Genomic DNA, 18604 nt, shown 5'->3' on the forward strand with positions numbered 1-18604 from the left:
CTCCTGCCCTTCCCTGGTTCTCAGTGTTCGATCTAAAGCAGGGTGTGTCTGGGACCTTCCCTTGGGCCGACAGGATCGGGGCGTCTCCTTTCAAGGAATCAGCAGTGGACTTTCTAGGAGCTTGTGTTGGCCCGGAGGGCGCTGGGAGTTCTGGGCAGGGGGGTTTGCTGGGCTGGGGGGTTTGCTGGGGTCGCTCTGCAGTGTTATTCTCGGGGGGTGGGGGAGGGGTCTGGCTGCAATATAACGGGGAGCGATTTGCAGGCTGGAGCAGGGGTGGGCAAACTTTTTGGCCCGAGGGCCACAATTGGGTATGGAAATTGTATGGCCGGCAATGACTGCTCAGGAAATTGGGGGTGAGGGGCTGAGGGCTCTGGCTAGGGATGAGGGGTTGGGGGTGCAGGAGGGTGCTCCGGGCTGGGACCCAGAGGTTCAGATGGAGGGAGGGGGATCAGGGCTGGGGCAGGGGGCTGGGGTGCAGGAGGGGTTCAGGGGTGCAGGCTCCAGGCGGCGCTTACCTCAAGCAGCTCCCCGAAGCAGCGGCATGTCCCCGCTCTGGCTCCTACGCCGAGGCTCTGGGCGCCACGTCGTCCGCAGGCGCCGTCCCTGCAGCTCTCATGGGCCACAGTTCCCAGCCAGTGGGCGCTGCGGGGGTCCCCACGCATAGGAGCCGGAGGGGGGACCTGCTGCTGCTTCTGGGAGCCGTGTAGAGCGGGACAAGCCCCCCACCCCACTCCTTGGCTGGAGCACCAGAGCGGGCTAAGCCCCGGACCCCACTCCTCAGTGGGAGCTCGAGGGCCGGATTAAACCATCTGGAGGGCCGGATCCGGCCCCCGGGTCATAGTTTGCCCACCCCTGGGATGGAGAACTGAGGGGCCCTGGCAGGTCATGGGTCCAGGCTGTAGGCTGGGGAATGTCCCAGGGACGCCCTTTGCACAGGAGGATCAAAAGGAGAAAGAACAAAGGAGACCCCTTCCCCCTCCCCGCCTCTTTGGTCTCTGGGAGCTGAGGCTGGGATATTGGATTCAGCTCCAGCCAAGCTTAATCCAATGTCCCAGCTCCCGGAGACCGAGACCGGGGGGGTGTGTGCCCGGACACCTGGGTTCAGTGCAGATGCGGGCAGCGGTGTGGCAACTTGTCCAAACACACACACGAGCTCTGGGGAATTTCAGTTTAGGACCCAGCTTTATTCAGTGCCTTTACTTCTGGAAATAGATAGCGTTAAATCAGGGAGTGCTGGGTGTCAGGGCTCCTGGGTTCTATCCCTGGCTCTCCGAAGGGAGTGGTGTGTCGTGGTTAGAGCGGGGTGGCTGGGAGCCAGGACTCCTGGGTTCTATTCCAGCTATGGAAGAGGAGTTGGGGCTGATGGGGTAGAGCAGTGGGGGCTGGGAGGCCAGGCTGTCCCCACGCTGTCCCCAGTTCTGTCCCCACGCTGGACTTTCAGGGGCTGCTGTGGAATACAATAAGACTCAGCGCTGTTCCACAGGACGTCACAGTCTGTCCAGAGACACACGCGCCCCCTCCTCCCACTCTGGCTGTAATGGGCTTTGCCTGGGGCCCTGACTCCCTGGATCTTTGCAAAAGCAGTTCAGCTTCATTATCCTTTGGGCTCAGATGGGGAAACTGAGGCGTGGGTGGGCGTGGGGAGAGGAGAGAGACCCACGGACTATGAGGGCATCATTCAGCTGTGGGGTGGCTCCCCCTGGCGGAGGGGGGGCAACACAGAGGGGGCGTTAGGAGAGGAATTTCACTGCCAGGAGCCCAGCCAGACTGGGCAAGATGCTGCCCAGGGCGACGGGGCCCAGCATCCGCTGAGCACTGCTGGGCGTGTGTCACGGAGTGTGGGGGAGTCCAGGCCCTGCACCCCTCTTCCTGGGATCCACTGAGACAGTAAAACAGAAGGTTTATTGGACAACAGGAACACAGTCCACAACAGAGCTTGTGGGTACACCCAGGACGCCTCAATCACGTCCTTCTGGGGGAGCAGGGAGCTTAGACCCCAGCCCTGGGGTTCCCTGTGTTCCTCCACCCAGCCCCAAACTGAAACTAAACCCCCCCAGCAGGCTCCCTCCTGCAGCCTCTGTCCACATTCCCGGGCAGAGGTGTCACCTCCCCTTCCCCTCCTGGCTCAGGTGACAGGCTCTCAGGTCTCCCCTCCCCAGGGCACATTCCCAGGTCAACACTCCCCCCTCCCTGCTGAGTCACATCGTCACATCTCTCCCCCCTTCTAGACTGAACTGAGCGGGGTCACGCTGACCAGTGACCTGGGGCAGTTCGGGGCCCCCTCTCCGGGACAGCGCATCCGCTATCAGGTTGGCCCTTCCCTTCACGTGGACCACGTCCATGTCGTAATCCTGCAGGAGCAGGCTCCACCTCAGGAGCTTGGCGTTGGCTCCTTTCATCTGGTGCAGCCAGGTCAGGGAAGAGGGGTCAGTGTAGACGGTGAAGTGTCGCCCGAAGAGATAGGGCTCTAGTTTCTTGAGGGCCCACACCATGGCCAGGCACTCCTTCTCGATGGCCGCATAGTGTTGCTCCCGGGGTAGCAACTTCTTGCTCAGGTACACGATGGGGTGTCTCTCCCCCTTTCCATCCTCCTGCATTAACACCGCCCCCAGTCCCGTGTCGGAGGCGTCGGTGAACACCACAAAGGGCTTGTCAAAGTCTGGGTTTGCCAGAACTGGGCCACTGACCAGAGCCTCCTTCAGCGCCCGGAAAGCCTCCTGGCACTTTCTTGTCTGGCTTCCCCTTCTTGCATAGCTCAGTGATGGGGGTGGCTATGGCGCTAAAGTGGGGCACAAATCTTCGGTAGTATCCTGCCATCCCAATAAAGGCTTGGACCTGCTTTTTGGTGTGGGGAGCAGGCCAGTCTCTGATCACCTCCACCTTGGCTGGTTCCGGCTTTAGGCGGCCGCTCCCCACCCGATGGCCCAGGTAAGATACTTCCGCCATCCCCACCTTGCACTTCTCCGCTTTTACAGTCAGCCCAGCCCCCTGGAGTCGGTCCAGCACTTGTCTAACCTGGGACACATGGTCCTCCCAGGTCTGGCTAAAGACACAGATGTCATCAATATACGCCACGGCAAAACTCTCCATCCCCCTCAGGAGCTGGTCCACGAGGTGCTGGAAGGTGGCCGGCGCTCCCTTGAGGCCGAAAGGCAGGGTCAGGAACTCATAGAGCCCCAGAGGGGCGATAAAGGCCGATTTCAGCCGGGCATCTGCATCCAGCGGCACTTGCCAGTAGCCCTTTGTAAGGTCCATGGTGGTAAGGTACCGAGCTCCTCCCAGCTTGTCTAGGAGCTCGTCCGGCCTGGGCATGGGGTAGGCATCAGATACAGTGATGGCATTGAGCTTCCGATAGTCCACACAGAACCGGACCGACCCGTCCTTTTTGGGGACCAGCACCACCGGCGAAGCCCAAGGGCTGGCAGATGGCTGGATCACCCCCAAAGCCAGCATGTCCCGGACCTCTCTTTCCAGGTCCTGAACAGTTTTCCCTGTGACTCGGAAGGGGGAGCATCTTATCGGCGGGTGCGACCCTGTCTGCACCCGGTGGACAGTCAGATTAGTGCGTCCAGGCTGGTTGGAAAACAGCTGTCGGGACGGATGCAGCACCCCCCTGACCTCAGCTTGCTGGGCAGGGCTTTGCTGATCCGAGAGGGGAATTGTTTCCAGGGGGAAACCAGCTCTGGTCTCAGGGAATAGATCTACTAAAGGGTCATCTCCCTGCTCCTCCCACTGTCCACACACGGCCAACACCACATTCCCCCTGGCATAATATGGCTTCATCATATTCACATGGTACACCTGGCGGTGGTGCGCCCGGTTCGACAGCTCCACCACATAGTTTACCTCATTGAGCTGCTTGACGACCTTGAAAGGGCCCTCCCAGGCGGCCTGTAGTTTGTTCTTTCTCACGGGGATGAGAACCATCACCTGATCCCCGGTGGCGTAGGCCCGGGCCCGCGCCGTGCGGTCATACCAGACCTTCTGCTTCTTCTGGGCTCTGGCCAGATTCTCCCTGGCCAGGCCCATGAGTTCAGCCAGTCTCTCTCGGAAGATCAGGACATACTCCACCACTGACTCTCCATCGGGACTGGCCTTCCCCTCCCACTCGTCTCTCATCAGGTCCAGGGGGCCCCTCACCCTCCTGCCATATAACAGTTCGAAAGGCGAAAATCCGGTAGACTCCTGGGGCACCTCCCTGTACGCGAACAGCAGGTGAGGTAAGTACTTGTCCCAATCCTGCGGGTGCTGGTTCATAAAGGTTTTCAGCATCATCTTTAGCGTCCCGTTGAACCTCTCCACCAGCCCATTGGACTGGGGGTGATAAGCTGAGGCCCAGTTGTGCTGGACCCCACATTTCTCCCACAAGCACCGGAGCAGGGCCGACATGAAGTTGGAGCCTTGGTCTGTCAAGACTTCCTTGGGGAACCCCACTCGGCTGAAAATGGTCAGGAGCGCATCGGCCACGGTGTCTGCTTCAATGGAAGCTAAGGGCACTGCCTCGGGGTAGCGGGTGGCAAAATCTACCACCACCAGAATGTATTTCTTCCCCGACCGGGTCGTCTTGCTGAGAGGCCCCACGATGTCCATGGCCACCTTCTGGAAAGGCTCCTCTATGATGGGCAAAGGTCTCAAAGCCGCTTTCCCCTTGTCCCGGGCCTTCCCCACCCTCTGACAGGGGTCACAGGATCGGCAATACTGCCGGACCGTGGTAAAGACCCCGGGCCAGTAAAAGTTCTGTAGCAACCTCTGCCGGGTGCGCCGGATTCCCTGGTGCCCTGAGAGGGGGATGTCATGGGCCAGGTACAGTAGCTTGCGGCGATACTTCTGGGGGACCACCAGCTGCCTCCTGGTCCCACAGGACTCTACTTCCCTTGTGGGAGCCCATTCTCGGTACAGGAACCCCTTCTCCCACAGGAACCTCTCCTGGCAGCCTCTCCTCATGGTCCGTCCCACCCTGAGGTCGGCCAGGTCCCTGAGCTTCCGCAAGGAGGGATCTTTCCTCAACTCGGCCTGGAACCCAGCGGCTGGGGAAGGGATGGGGCCCGGTTCCCCCTCAGTGGCCAGGTCTGAGGCCTCAGCCTCTCTGAGCCGTGCCCCTCGGCGCTCCCTCCCCACCAGGGAAGAGTCCTGCGCCTCCGGTGTGGTACCCTCCCCGAGGACAGGGTGCAGTGCCCCTCGCCGGCTCTGGCTACGGGTCACAACCAGGGCGGTCTGGGGCTTGCTTGGCCAGTCCTCTAGGTCTCCCCCCATCGAAACTTCAGTGGGCAAATGGTGGTGTACCCCCACATCCTTGGGGCCCTCCTTGACCCCCCATTTCAGGTGTACCCTTGCCACGGGCACCTTAAATGGGGTCCCGCCCACCCCTGTCAGGGTCAGGTAGGTGTTGGGCAACACCCGATCTGGGGCCACCACCTCGGGCCGGGCCAGCATCACCTCCGCGCCCGTATCCCAGTATCCATTGACCTTCCTCCCATCCACCTCCAGGGGAACAAGGCACTCTCTCCGGAGGGACAGCCCCGCGCCCACCCTGTAAACCGAGCACCCTGAGTCCAGAGCCTCCAGCCCTCTGGCGGAGCTGGCCTGGGGTACTCTTCCCTCCTGAGCAGGTGGTAAACTGGTAGCCCCCCTTTCCTGGGTCGTCTGCCCCTCGTCCAGCTGGGTCCCTACCCAGTTAACCCTGGGTAGGTTGGGTCTGCTCAGTCTGTCCCTGAGCCTGGGGCACTGGGTCCGTACGTGGCCTCTCTGGCCACAGTGATAGCAGCTCAGGTCACGTTGGTCCCCTCGAGCAGGTCGGAGGGGCCCGACGCCAGGCGTCCCCCTTGGGAGGGGGTTTTCCCTATTTCCCCGCTGGGAGGCCCCCTGGTGACTCTCTCTCTGCATCGGGGGGGGCCTGTTCTTTTGGGACTCCTCCCGGCTACCCCCTGACCGACTGTTCACAAACTCGTCGGCCAGCTGCCCTGCGTGCTGGGGGTTCTCCAGCTTTTTGTCCACCAGCCACAGCCTCAGGTCGGAAGGGCACTGTTCATACAGTTGCTCCAGTACGATTAGGTCAAGCAGGTCCTCTTTAGCTCGGGCCCCAGCTGTCCACTTGCGGGCATATCCCTGCATCCGGTTGACCAGTTGTAGGTAGGTGACCTCAGGCATTTTGCGCTGACTCCGGAACCTTCTCCGGTACATCTCAGGGGTCAGCCCAAACTCACGGAGCAGGGCCTGTTTGAACAGTTCATAGTCCCCTGCCTCCGGCCCTGTCATCCGGCTGTACACCTCCACGGCTTTGGGGTCCAGTAAGGGGGTGAGGAACTGGAGCCTGTCTGCAGGGTCAACCCTGTGCAGCTCACAGGCATTCTCAAAGGCCGTCAGGAAGCTATCTATGTCCTCCCCCTCCTTACGCTGGGCCAGGAAGCACTTATCAAAGTTCCTTGCAGTCTTGGGTCCCCCCTCACTCACCGCAGCCGGGGCCCCACTGCTCCTCAGCCTGGCCAGCTCCAGTTCATGCTGTCTTTGTTTCTCCTTCTCCTGACGTTCCCTCTCCTTCTCCTCCTGCTCATGTTGACGTTGTTTCTCCTTCTCCTCCTGCTCATGTTGACGTTGTTTCTCCTCATGTTGACGTTGTTTTTCATGATCCTCCAGCTCCCTCATTTTCATCTCCCTCTCCCATTCCAGCCGCCTCAGCTCCAGGGATGGGGAGCTCCGCCGGGAGGATCCCCTGCTGGCTGCTGGGGTCAGGGTGCCCTCGGTATTCGCTGGGCTTCCCCCAACCCCTCCCCCAGACATAGGTAGGAAGGGTCTCGGGATGTCCTCGGCAGCAGTCTGACCCCTCCCAGCCCCAGGGCCCACGCTGCGTCTGCCGGGCGGCTTCCCTCAGGGACAGGGATTGGGTCATCCAAGCGATCCCTCTCCTCCAACTGGGCAATCAGCTGTTCCTTGGTGGACCTCCCGATGCGCAGCCCCCTCTGCCTGCACAGCTCCACCAGGTCGCTCTTAAGGCGTTTAGCGTACATCTCCCTGCTGGCCACTCGCAGGCCGAGCAGCTTTCCACGGTTTCCAGGAAAAGCCCTTAGTGTGCCAGTCCTTCTTGAGGTCACCACCTCTTTGCCAGGGTCGAGCTGCAGACTCCTCCGCCCCTGGGACCGCTCGCTGCAATCCCCCGGGGGACCCTGTTACTGCAAAAGTCCTTCTCTCTGGTCACACATTCCCAGGGGTTAACCGCCCCCTGAAACCGTCTCTCTCTGAATCTTCAGCACACCTGGTCCCCGTCAATTCCCCTTCGTTTTACTGTTCCCCAGTCACTTACTGCAAAAAGCGCCATTCACGGGGTGCAGTAGATCCCACCGCTGACACCAGTTGTCACGGAGTGTGGGGGAGTCCAGGCCCTGCACCCCTCTTCCTGGGATCCACTGAGACTCTCAGCCAGCCAGTAAAACAGAAGGTTTATTGGACCACAGGAACACAGTCCACAACAGAGCTTGTGGGTATAACCAGGACCCCTCAGTCACGTCCTTCTGGGGGAGCAGGGAGCTTAGACCCCAGCCCTGGGGTTCCCTGTGTTCCTCCACCCAGCCCCAAACTGAAACTAAACCCCCCCAGCAGGCTCCCTCCTGCAGCCTCCATCCACATTCCTGGGCAGAGGTGTTACCTCCCCCTCCCCCTCCTGGCTCAGGTGACAGGCTCTCAGGTCTCCCCTCCCCAGGGCACATTCCCAGGTCAACACTCCCCCCTCCCTGCTGAGTCACATCGTCACACCAGGCAAAGCCCATTACAGCCAGAGTGGGAGGAGGGGGCGCGTGTGTCTCTGGACAGACTGTGACGTCCTGTGGAACAGCGCTGGGCCTTATTGTATTCCACAGCAGCCCCTGAAAGTCCAGCGTGGGGACAGAACCCAGGAGCCTGGGCTCCCAGCCCCCACTGCTCTACCCCATCAGCCCCCACTCCACTCCCAGAGCTGGGATAGAACCCAGGAGTCCTGGCTCCCAGCCACCCCGCTCTAACCACGACACACCACTCCCTTCGGAGAGCCAGGGATAGAACCCAGGAGCCCTGACACCCAGCACTCCCTGATTTAACGCTATCTATTTCCAGAAGTAAAGGCACTGAATAAAGCTGGGTCCTAAACTGAAATTCCCCAGAGCTCGTGTGTGTGTTTGGACAAGTTGCCACACCACTGCCCGCATCTGCACTGAACCCAGGTGTCCGGGCACACACACCCCCGGTCTCGGTCTCCGGGAGCTGGGACATTGGATTAAGCTTGGCTGGAGCTGAATCCAATATCCCAGCCTCAGCTCCCAGAGACCAAAGAGGCGGGGAGGGGGAAGGGGTCTCCTTTGTTCTTTCTCCTTTTGATCCTCCTGTGCAAAGGGCGTCCCTGGGACATTCCCCAGCCTACAGCCTGGACCCATGACCTGCCAGGGCCCCTCAGTTCTCCATCCCAGGGGTGGGCAAACTATGACCCGGGGGCCGGATCCGGCCCTCCAGATGGTTTAATCCGGCCCTCGAGCTCCCACCGAGGAGTGGGGTCCGGGGCTTAGCCCGCTCTGGTGCTCCAGCCAAGGAGTGGGGTGGGGGGCTTGTCCCGCTCTACACGGCTCCCAGAAGCAGCAGCAGGTCCCCCCTCCGGCTCCTATGCGTGGGGACCCCCGCAGCGCCCACTGGCTGGGAACTGTGGCCCATGAGAGCTGCAGGGACGGCGCCTGCGGACGACGTGGCGCCCAGAGCCTCGGCGTAGGAGCCAGAGCGGGGACATGCCGCTGCTTCGGGGAGCTGCTTGAGCTAAGCGCCGCCCGGAGCCTGCACCCCTGAACCCCTCCTGCACCCCAGCCCCCTGCCCCAGCCCTGATCCCCCTCCCTCCATCTGAACCCCTGGGTCCCAGCCCGGAGCACCCTCCTGCACCCCCAACCCCGCATCCCTAGCCAGAGCCCTCAGCCCCTCACCCCCAATTTCCTGAGCAGTCATTGCCGGCCATACAATTTCCATACCCAATTGTGGCCCTCGGGCCAAAAAGTTTGCCCACCCCTGCTCCAGCCTGCAAATCGCTCCCCGTTATATTGCAGCCAGACCCCTCCCCCACCCCCCGAGAATAACACTGCAGAGCGACCCCAGCAAACCCCCCAGCCCAGCAAACCCCCCTGCCCAGAACTCCCAGCGCCCTCCGGGCCAACACAAGCTCCTAGAAAGTCCACTGCTGATTCCTTGAAAGGAGACGCCCCGATCCTGTCGGCCCAAGGGAAGGTCCCAGACACACCCTGCTTTAGATCGAACACTGAGAACCAGGGAAGGGCAGGAGCTAAGTGATTACAAGCCAGAAAAGGCAGAAACGGTCTGTGTGAGGGGTGTGATGGCGCCTCCCTCTGGCCAAATGTGGCACAGCCCCAAGGTTCACGTAGCCCAACCGGGGCAGGGGGGATCCCAGGCCTGCCCAATCCTCTGACTGCCGGCTCAGGGCCCTCCAACGAAATAAACGGGCTCAGAGGAGCTCCCACCCTGCCAGAGCCCGGAGCACCTCCCTACCTCCCCCCGGGGCTCTGCGTCCCTGCACCTTTGGGGGCTTGCAGCCAGCCGCTCCCTCCTCTCTGGCAGCTGCTCTGCCCCACGGCTTTCCAGCCCCTTTATTCCTCCCAGCTGTGGTTAGCAGGGCACGCATTAAACCTTCAGTCTCTGGAACACCATGGGGTGCGTACGCCCCAAGACAGGTACAAAGAAATCAAAGGTCAAAGGCAAGCGATGCCTCCCTTCACAGGCTAAGTCAGTTCAAAGCAAAGGTTTCCTGGCTCCCAGCTCCCACCTGTTGCACCCCCATTCCCCTTTCAAGCCCGGGGAATGAACCCAGGAGTCCTGGCAGGAATCTCAGCGCTGATGGGCAGGGGAACATTTCCAAGCAGGATTACATGTGGACGGCGGTGGTGGTCCTCATCGGGATGACCCCAAGCCCGGGCGAGAGCTGGAGGAAGAACGAGAAGAAGGAAGGACAGACGAGCCCCTAGCGTAGGCTGTGGGAGTCCCAGGCTCCAATCCCTGCTCTCCCCGAGTCAGCCGGGGGACGTGACTCCGGGTTTTCCTCTCGCTGGTTTTACCCACAAATTCCATCCTGACCCCAGAATCCGCCATCCACAGCGGCACGTTCCCCAGGTGAATTCCGGCTCCCTATGCCTGGGGACGGACGGGACTCACCTGTGGCTAGGAGAGCGGCCTGCAGGCAGAGGGGCAGAGCCACCCACATGGTGCCGGGAGTTTGCTGCAGTGAGCAGAACAGCGAGGAAGCATCTGGCTGTGATTATGTCAGGCAGGTTGGCAAATACCTTCTCCCTGGGGGATCGGCTGGGGCTGCCCCAAAACATCCCGGTGGGCCCAGAGATGGGAGATTTCACAGCCCTGCATGGGACACTGGCTGATCAGGGGATGCCAATGTGTACTGAGGCCAATTCCCTTGTGCATTAGTGCAGATCAGTGGTTCTCAGCCAGGGGTCCATGTACCCCAGGGGTACGAACAGGTCTTCCGCGGGTACATCAGCTCATCTGGATATTTGCCTCGTTTTACAACCGGCCACATTAAGGCACGAGTGAAGTCAGTAAGAGCTAAACTGTCGACCCCTTGTTCACATTGCTCTATGTACTCTACACTGAAATGCCAGTGCAGGATTTGTCCTGCGTTCCCGCCCAGTTATTTTATAATGGCGGAAATGAGAAAGGAAGCAGCTTGTCAGCAGCAGCATGGCCGTGACATTGTGCATTTTTATGGCTGGTTTTGTGAGCAAGTCGTTTTTCAGTGAGGGGAAACTTGGGGTACCCAAGACACATCAGACTCCCGCAAGGGGTACAGCTGTCTGGAAAGGTCGAGAGCCGCTGGCCTAGATCAAAGGCATGGCGAATGTAGAAGAGTGTGTTTGGAGTTTCGATTTCATGAAAACCAATGGGCCGTGGTATGGTTTTCCCTTCCCTGTCTGCTCTTTTAACGGAGTAACAACCATTCAGCCTGAGCACAGCCCTGGGACTCACTGACCCAGCAGAGACGCCGGAGGGACGCTAATGAGGAAATTTAGCACCAGAAAAGTGCTGACCCCAAAGGCAGGGGCCATCATGTGTGCTGACCGCCGCGTTCCTCCCTCCCCGCATCGAAGGCAAAGCCCACGTGGGTGGGGGCCCTCCCAGCTTGTTCTCTGGGAGAAGAAGCTGTAAGGATGGATTCAGTGAAGGATCCTGCCTCACTGGGCCGGCTGGACTCTTACAGGGACCGGAACCGGATGCAAAGCGGGGATCCCTGGAGACTGTCTGGGGGCACCTGAAAAGACTTGGGAAAATGGCAGTTTCTTCCATCACCGCCACTGTTTGGAATTACAGACTGCGACTCACCTGGGTATGAATTTTACCGGCTTTAACCCCTCGTGACCCTCATTCCCTTTCCTTAGCTCACGAACCTTTAGCGAGTTTCCTACAGACCTGGCTGCCAGCATTGCCTTTGGTGTAGGATCTGGGGTCCCGTGGCTCTGGGGTAAGTGACCAGTCTCCTGGGGCAGGGGACAACCTGGGTGGGCTGGTTTGGGGTGTACGTGAGGTTTCCTCCCAAAGTCCGGCTTGTCTGAGAGTATCTGAGGGGACTGGCTGTGACTCCGGGGTCAGACGGGGGCAGCGATCCAGGAGTTCACGCTGGGTGAAATCTGCTCACAGAGCACCACCGGCTGGGGGGATCTGCCCTGTTTCCTGACACCTTCCCTGAGCCCGGCACTCCCAGTGGAGCCACTCCAGAGAGCGGGACGAACTGAGCCCTGCAAAATCAACCTAGAAGGACATTGCTCCCCTCCAGGGCGTTCCCGCCCGCCTGGACAGCTGGGTGAGCCACGGCCTCTCCTTCCCACAGCCCTCCTTCCCCAGGGGAGCTCAGCCAGCCAATGCCTTTCCCCCGGCCACGGGCCTTGCCTTCCGGGAGGGGGTCCAGGCAGGACTCCTGGGTTCCATTCCCTGGCCCTGCAAGGGGAGAGGGGTCCAGTGGCTAAAGCAGGGGGCTTGGGAGCCAGGACTCCTGGGCTCTATCCCTGGCTTTCAGAAGGGAGTGGGCCCTGTTGGGTTACAGGGTGGGGTACTGGGAGTCAGGACTCCCAGGTTCTCTTCCTGCCAGCATCACTCGTGCACAGATAGGGGCGGGGGGAGGCCCGGTAGGGGGCGGTCAGGGGACAAGGAGCAAGGGGGGTGCTTTCCCCACAACTCGCTTTATTCAGCCAATGCACAAAAGGGACCCGCAATCCCCCCCAAAGAGAACCACCAGCCGGAGGCTGCTGAAGGGAGGTTCACTGCAGCCCAGTGCGCAGCACAAGGGCAGGACGCTAGTCCGGGACTCAGGGCTCCCCGATGCCCCCGCCGGCCCTGGGACCTGGGTAGCCCTTGGCCCGGATCAGCATCTCCACCATGCCGTGGCCGTATTTCCTCTCCCCCTCTCTCTTCACACAGGCGCCAGGGGAGGCACATCCAGCCGCAATCTTCGTCAGGGTGATGCCATCTGGACGGGGGAGAGAGACGTGATCGGGGGCTCCCACATCCCCCCTCCCCCGACCCCCATGTGGTTTCTCACACACTCCCCTCCCAGCGGGACTGCACCCGGCTCTGCAGGCAGAGTGGGGTCTCGTGCTCAGAGCAGGGGGCTGGAACTACGTGAGAACATAACTGAGGAACGGCCCCCCTGGGCCACACCAAAGGTCCATCTAGCCCAGTATCCTCTGGCCAATGCCAGGTGCCCCAGAGGGAATGAACAGAACAGGGAACCTTCCGGTGATCCATCCCCCGTCGCCCATTCCCAGCTCCTGGCAAACAGAGGCTGGGGCCACCATCACTGCCCACCCTGGCTAATAGCCACAGATGGACCTGTCCTCCAGGAACTTCTCTCGTTCCTGTTTGAACCCTGTTATAGTCTTGGCCTTCAAAACATCCTCTGGCAAGGAGTTCCACAGGTTGACTGTGCATTGTGTGAAGCAGTACTTCCTTTGGTTTGTTTTAAACCTGCTGCCTGTGGTGACCCCTCGTTCTTATTTTAAGAGGAGTAAATAACACTTCCTTATTTCCTTCCTCCACACCCTTCAACCCTCTCTAGACCTCAATCATATCCCCTCTTAGCCATCTCTTGTCCAGGATGAAAAGTCCCACACTTATTAATCTCTCCTCATATGGCAGCCGTTCCATCCCCCTCATCATTTTGGTTGGGCTTTTCTGAAGATTTTCCAATTCCAATGGATCTTTTTTGAGACAGGGCGACCACATCCGCGCACAGTGTTCAAGATGTGGGCGTCCCATGGATTTATATTGAGGCAACACGATCTTTTCTGTCCTATTCTCTGTCCCTTTATGAATGATTCCCAGCATTCTGTTTGCTTTTTTACGGCCGCAGCACATGGAGTGGATGATTTCAGAGAACTCTCCACGGTGACTCCAAGATCTTTCTTGAGTGGTAAATTTGACCCATCATTGTGTATGTCTAGTTGGGATAACGTTTGCCCATGTGCATTACTTTCCATTTATCAACATTGAATTTCCTCTCCCGTTTTGTTGCCCAGTCACCCAGTTCTGAGAGACCCTTTAGTACCTCCTTGCAGTCTGCTTTGGACTTCACTATCTTGAGTAGGTTTGTATCTTCTGCAAATTTTCCCACCTCACGATTTACCCCTTTTTCCAGAACATTTTGGAATATGGTGAATAGGACTGGGCCCAGTGCAGATCCCTGGGGGACTCCCACTATTTACGTCTCTCCCTTCTGAAAACTGACCATTTCTTCCTACCCTTTTTTCCCTATCTTTTAACCAGTTACTGAGCCATGAGAGGATTTTATCGCATGACAGCTCACTTTGTTTAAGAGCCTTTGGTGAGGCACGCTTTCTGAAAATCTAAGTACACTATATCCACGGGATGCCCCTTGTCCACACTCTTGTTGACCCCCTCAGAGAATTCTAGTACATTGGTGAGGCGTCATTTCCCTTTACCAAAACCATGTTGACCCTTCCCCAACAAATTATGTTCATCTATGTGTCTGACAGTTCTCTTCTTTCCTCTAGTTTCAATGAGTTTGCCCAGTACTGAAGTCAGACTTATTGGCCTGTAGTTGCCGGGATCACCTCTGGAGCCCTTTTTAGAAAATTGGTGTGTCATTAGCCATCCTCCAGTCAGTTGAGACAGAAGCTGATTTAAATGGTAGGTTACAAACCACAGTTAGTAGTTCTGTAATTTGACGTTTGAGTTCCTTCCGAACTCTTGGGCGAATCCCATCTGGTCCTGGTGACTTATCACTGTTTAATTTATCAATTTGTTGCAAAAACTCCTGTAATAACTCCTCAATCTGGGACAGTTCCTCAGATTTGTCAACAAAACAGAATGGCTCAGGTTTGGGAATCTCCCTCCCAGCCTCAGCCGTGAAGACCGATGCACAGAATTCATTTACTTTCTCTGCAGTGGCCTTATCCTCCTTGGGTGCTCCTTTGGCATCTCAGCAAGTAGGACTCCAGGGTTCTCTCTGCAACTCTGCCAGGGGAGTGGAGTCTAGTGAGTCAGAGCAAGGGGGGCTGGGACTGAGCCAGGATACCTGGGCTCCACCTCGTACTCTGTGTTCAGACCCCGCCCCCATCTGGAGGACTTACCCCGTGTTAATATCCCAGATTCCCCAACAGTATGGACCTCGGCGCCGGTGCAGGCCAAGAGCTCCTTCTCCTTCTCCTGCCAGCCATCTGCCCCCATTTTCAAGAATGACGGGCACTGCCAGCCGTTGGGGACGGAGCTCACAGTTGGCACTGAGAACAGTCAGACACACACAGTCAGCCAGGGGTGGGGATTCACCACACGCTTGGCTCGATTCCACCTCGGGGAAGGGAGTGGGGTCTAGTGATTAGAGCAGGGGGGCTGGGAGCCAGGACTCCTGGGTTATCTCCAGGCAGGTGTGGCCAGAGCACGGCTCTAGGTTTGCAGCAGACACACACCTGGGATGGCCCCGGCGTTGCAGCCGTCGGTGTCACAGCAGGCGATGTTCACCCGCATGGTGACATTGTTTGCGTAGGTCAGCGAGAAGGGGCCGGGCTCACAGTTCTTGGGCTCCAGGCACGATTTACCCGTGTAGGAGAAGGAGGATCCCTCTGTGGAAGGGAAACAGAGCATCACCTCTGAGCTCCCCAATGGACCCCCAGCTGCTCCATCCTCCCCTTTTGTTCCATCCACCCCACCCCCAACTAATCTCATCTCCCCACACCCCCGATAAAATCCTCTCTTCTGTCTGATCCAGGCCCCACAGCCACCCACTGCAATTCCCATCTCATCCCATCCCCCGTCTATGACATTACCTTTCCAGACTGAGCAGTCCCTGCTCCTGGAGAGGAGTGGAGTCTATTGGTTAGAGTAGGGGGAGGGGCTGGGAGCCAGGACTCCTGGGTTCGACCCCTGGCTTCAGGAGGACAATGGTGTCTACACTTAGTAGAAATCTTCTTTCACTCACCCAGCCTCATCTCTGCCACGACGGTGACGCAGGTCCCTTCCGAGGGGGCGCAGGGCTGCAGGGGGCCGGAGCACGATAGCTCTCTGGACGAACACACCTCGCATTGCAGAGCGCTCCCTGGAGGTTGGAAAAATCCCTTCTCAGTACAAACCCCGGCTCCCCACCCCTCCCCAGGCAGTGCCCGTGGGCGAAATACCACCAGGAACCAAGAGGTGGCGCTGTGGGAGTTGTTACCACCAATGCCTCCTCACTGAACGTGTGGGCAGGCAGATCTTGGAGAAATGCCACCTGCTTTTGCAGCAGTTCTGCCCAGTTCCATTTAACTCTCCGGATGGGGAAAGACATCTTGCTAGCTGGTCATTTGTATCTGACTCAAAACAGCAGACAAGTCTGTTTGCTGCCTGAGTGTCTGTGGCTAGAATACATTTTCAGCTGCTGACGTGGCTATCTGGGGTGCAGCTTGTGCCTGCGAACAAACCCCACTCGTCTGTGTAGACAGAAAAACAAGACTTCGGCTGCTCTGAAGAGGGGTTTCTGCCTGGCTTTGTGGTGAACCTTTCACACACACACACACACACACACACACACCCCGCTGTCACTCTCTGCTCCAGGCCTCTGCCTCTCAGAGTTACGTCAGCTCAGCCACACTCAACTTCAGCCCACTTTTCATCGCTTCTTCAGAATACGATTGACGCTTGTTAAGCCTCTGGATAGATGGCTGTGCACCTCCATCCAGCGATCCCAGGAGCATCAACTCTTTCCTCTCCAGAGCGTGGGGGCCTTTAATTCATTACGTGAGCGTAAGGTAGTTTTAAGAAGAAAGAAAGAAAGAAAGAAAGAAAGAAAGAAAGAAAGAAAGATTTTCCCACTTTGGTTTTTTTAGAGCTTTCATGTGGAAACATCAATTAAACCTCAGAACACCTTCCCCTGCCCTTCTATGTCCCTAGATGGTTGCAAAGTTATATTATCCCTATCAAAGAAATATGGAAACTGAGGTAGAAAAAAGATGTGTTCAGTTCAGGGTTAGAACCAAGAAGACAGCTGAGAAGTCCTCACTCCTGACTCCCAGCCCACTCTAACCCACGAGATCCCACTCCTCTTTCAGAGCCACGGACAGAACCCGGGAGTCCTGATTTGCAGCCATCTCCGCTCAAACTCACTACACCCCAGCCCGCTTCTACAGCTGGGGAATGAGCCCAGAAGTCCTGGCTCCCAGCCCCCACCTGTTGCACCCCCATTCCCCTTTCAAACCCGGGGAATGAAGCCAGGAGTCCTGGCAGGAATCTCAGCGCTGACAGGCAGGGGAACATTTCTAGGCAGGATGACATGTGGACGGGGGTGCTGCTCCTCATCGGGATGACCCCAAGCTCGGGCGAGAGCTGGAGGAGGAACGAGAAGAAGGAAGGACAGACGGACTCAGACCCGCTGGCCAGGCCCTAGCATGGGCTGTGGGCGTCCCAGGCTCCAATCCCTGCTCTCCCCGAGTCAGCCGGGGGACGTGGCTCCGGGTTTTCCTCTTGCTGGTTTTACCCACAAATTCCATCCTGACCCCAGAATCCACCATCGACAGCAGCACTTTCCCCAAGTGAATTCCCGACCCCACCACCCGGCTCCCTGTCCCCGGGGACGGACGGGACTCACCTGTGGCCAGGAGAGCGGACAGCAGGCAGAGGGGCAGAGCCACCCACATGGTGCCTGGATGTTAGCTGCAGTGAGCAGAACAGCGAGGAAGCATCTGGCTGTGGTTTTATCCGGCAGGATGGCAAATACCTGCCCCCTGGGGGATCGGCTGGGGCTGCCCCATGACATCCTGGTGGACCCGGAGATGGGAGATTTCACAACCCTGCATGTGACTTTGGCTGATCAGGTGATGCAATGTGTCTTGAGGCCAATTCCCTTGTGCGTTAGTGGAGATCTGTGGTTCTCAGCCAGGGGTCTGTGTACTCCAGGGGTACGCACAGGTCTTCCAGGGGGTACATTAGCTTATCTTGATGTTTGCCTCATTTTACAACAGGCCAGATATAAAGCACTAGTGAAGTCAGTACGAGCTAAAATTTCCTGACACAATGACTTGTTTGTGCAGCTCTATGTACTATCCACTGAACTGTAAGAACAATATTTATATCCCAGTGGAGTTATCTTATCATTACACGGTGGAACTGAGAAAGGAAGCTATTTGTCAGTCACAATGTGGCCGTGACACTTATGTATTTTTTATAATAACATAAGAAAGGACCTGTCATAAATATAAAGGGAAGGGGAACCACTTTTCTGTCCCCGGTGCTATAAAATCCCCCATGGCCAGTGGCAAAACACTTTCACCTGTTGTCATAAATAGAAAGGGAAGGGTAAACTCCTTTATAATCCCTCCTCTCCAGAGGAAAAATCCTCTCACCTGTAAAGGGTTAAGAAGCTAAAGGTAACCTCGCTGGCACCTGACCAAAATGAGCAATGAGGAGATAAGATACTTTCAAAAGCTGGGAGGAAAGAGAAAAACAAAGGGTCTGTGTCTGTCTGTGTGATGCTTTTTCTGGGGACAGAACAGGAATGGACTCTTAGAACTTAGTAAGTAATCTAGCTAGGTATGTGTTAGATTATGATTTCTTTAAATGGCTGAGAAAATAGCTGTGCTGAATAGAATGGATATTCCTGTCTGTGTGTCTTTTTGTAACTTAAGGTTTTGCCTAGAGGGATTCTCTCTGTTTTGAATCTAATTCCCCTGTAAGGTATTTGCCATCCTGATTTTACAGAGGTGATTCTTTTCTACTTCTATTAAAAGTCTTCTTGTAAGGAAACTCAATGCTTTTTCATTGTTCTAAGATCCAAGGGTTTGGGTCTGTGGTCACCTATGCAAATTGGTGAGGATTTTTACCAAACCTTCCCCAGGAAGTGGGGTGCAAGGGTTGGTAGGATTTGGGGGGAAAGACGTGTCCAAACTACGTTTCCCAGTAAACCCAGTTAAAGTTTGGTGGTGGCAGTAGAAATCTAGGGGCAAAGGACAAAATTAATTTGTACCTTGGGGAAAGTAAGCTTAGGAGATTTTCATGCAGGTCCCCACATCTGTACCCTAGAGTTCAGAGTGGGGAAGGAACCTTGACATGGTGGCAGAGTGGTGGGATTAACCTGAAATCATTTTGAGATCAATTTGA

The sequence above is a fragment of the Eretmochelys imbricata genome, chromosome 24, assembly GCF_965152235.1.
Source record: "Eretmochelys imbricata isolate rEreImb1 chromosome 24, rEreImb1.hap1, whole genome shotgun sequence".
Taxonomy (NCBI): Eukaryota; Metazoa; Chordata; order Testudines; family Cheloniidae; genus Eretmochelys; species Eretmochelys imbricata.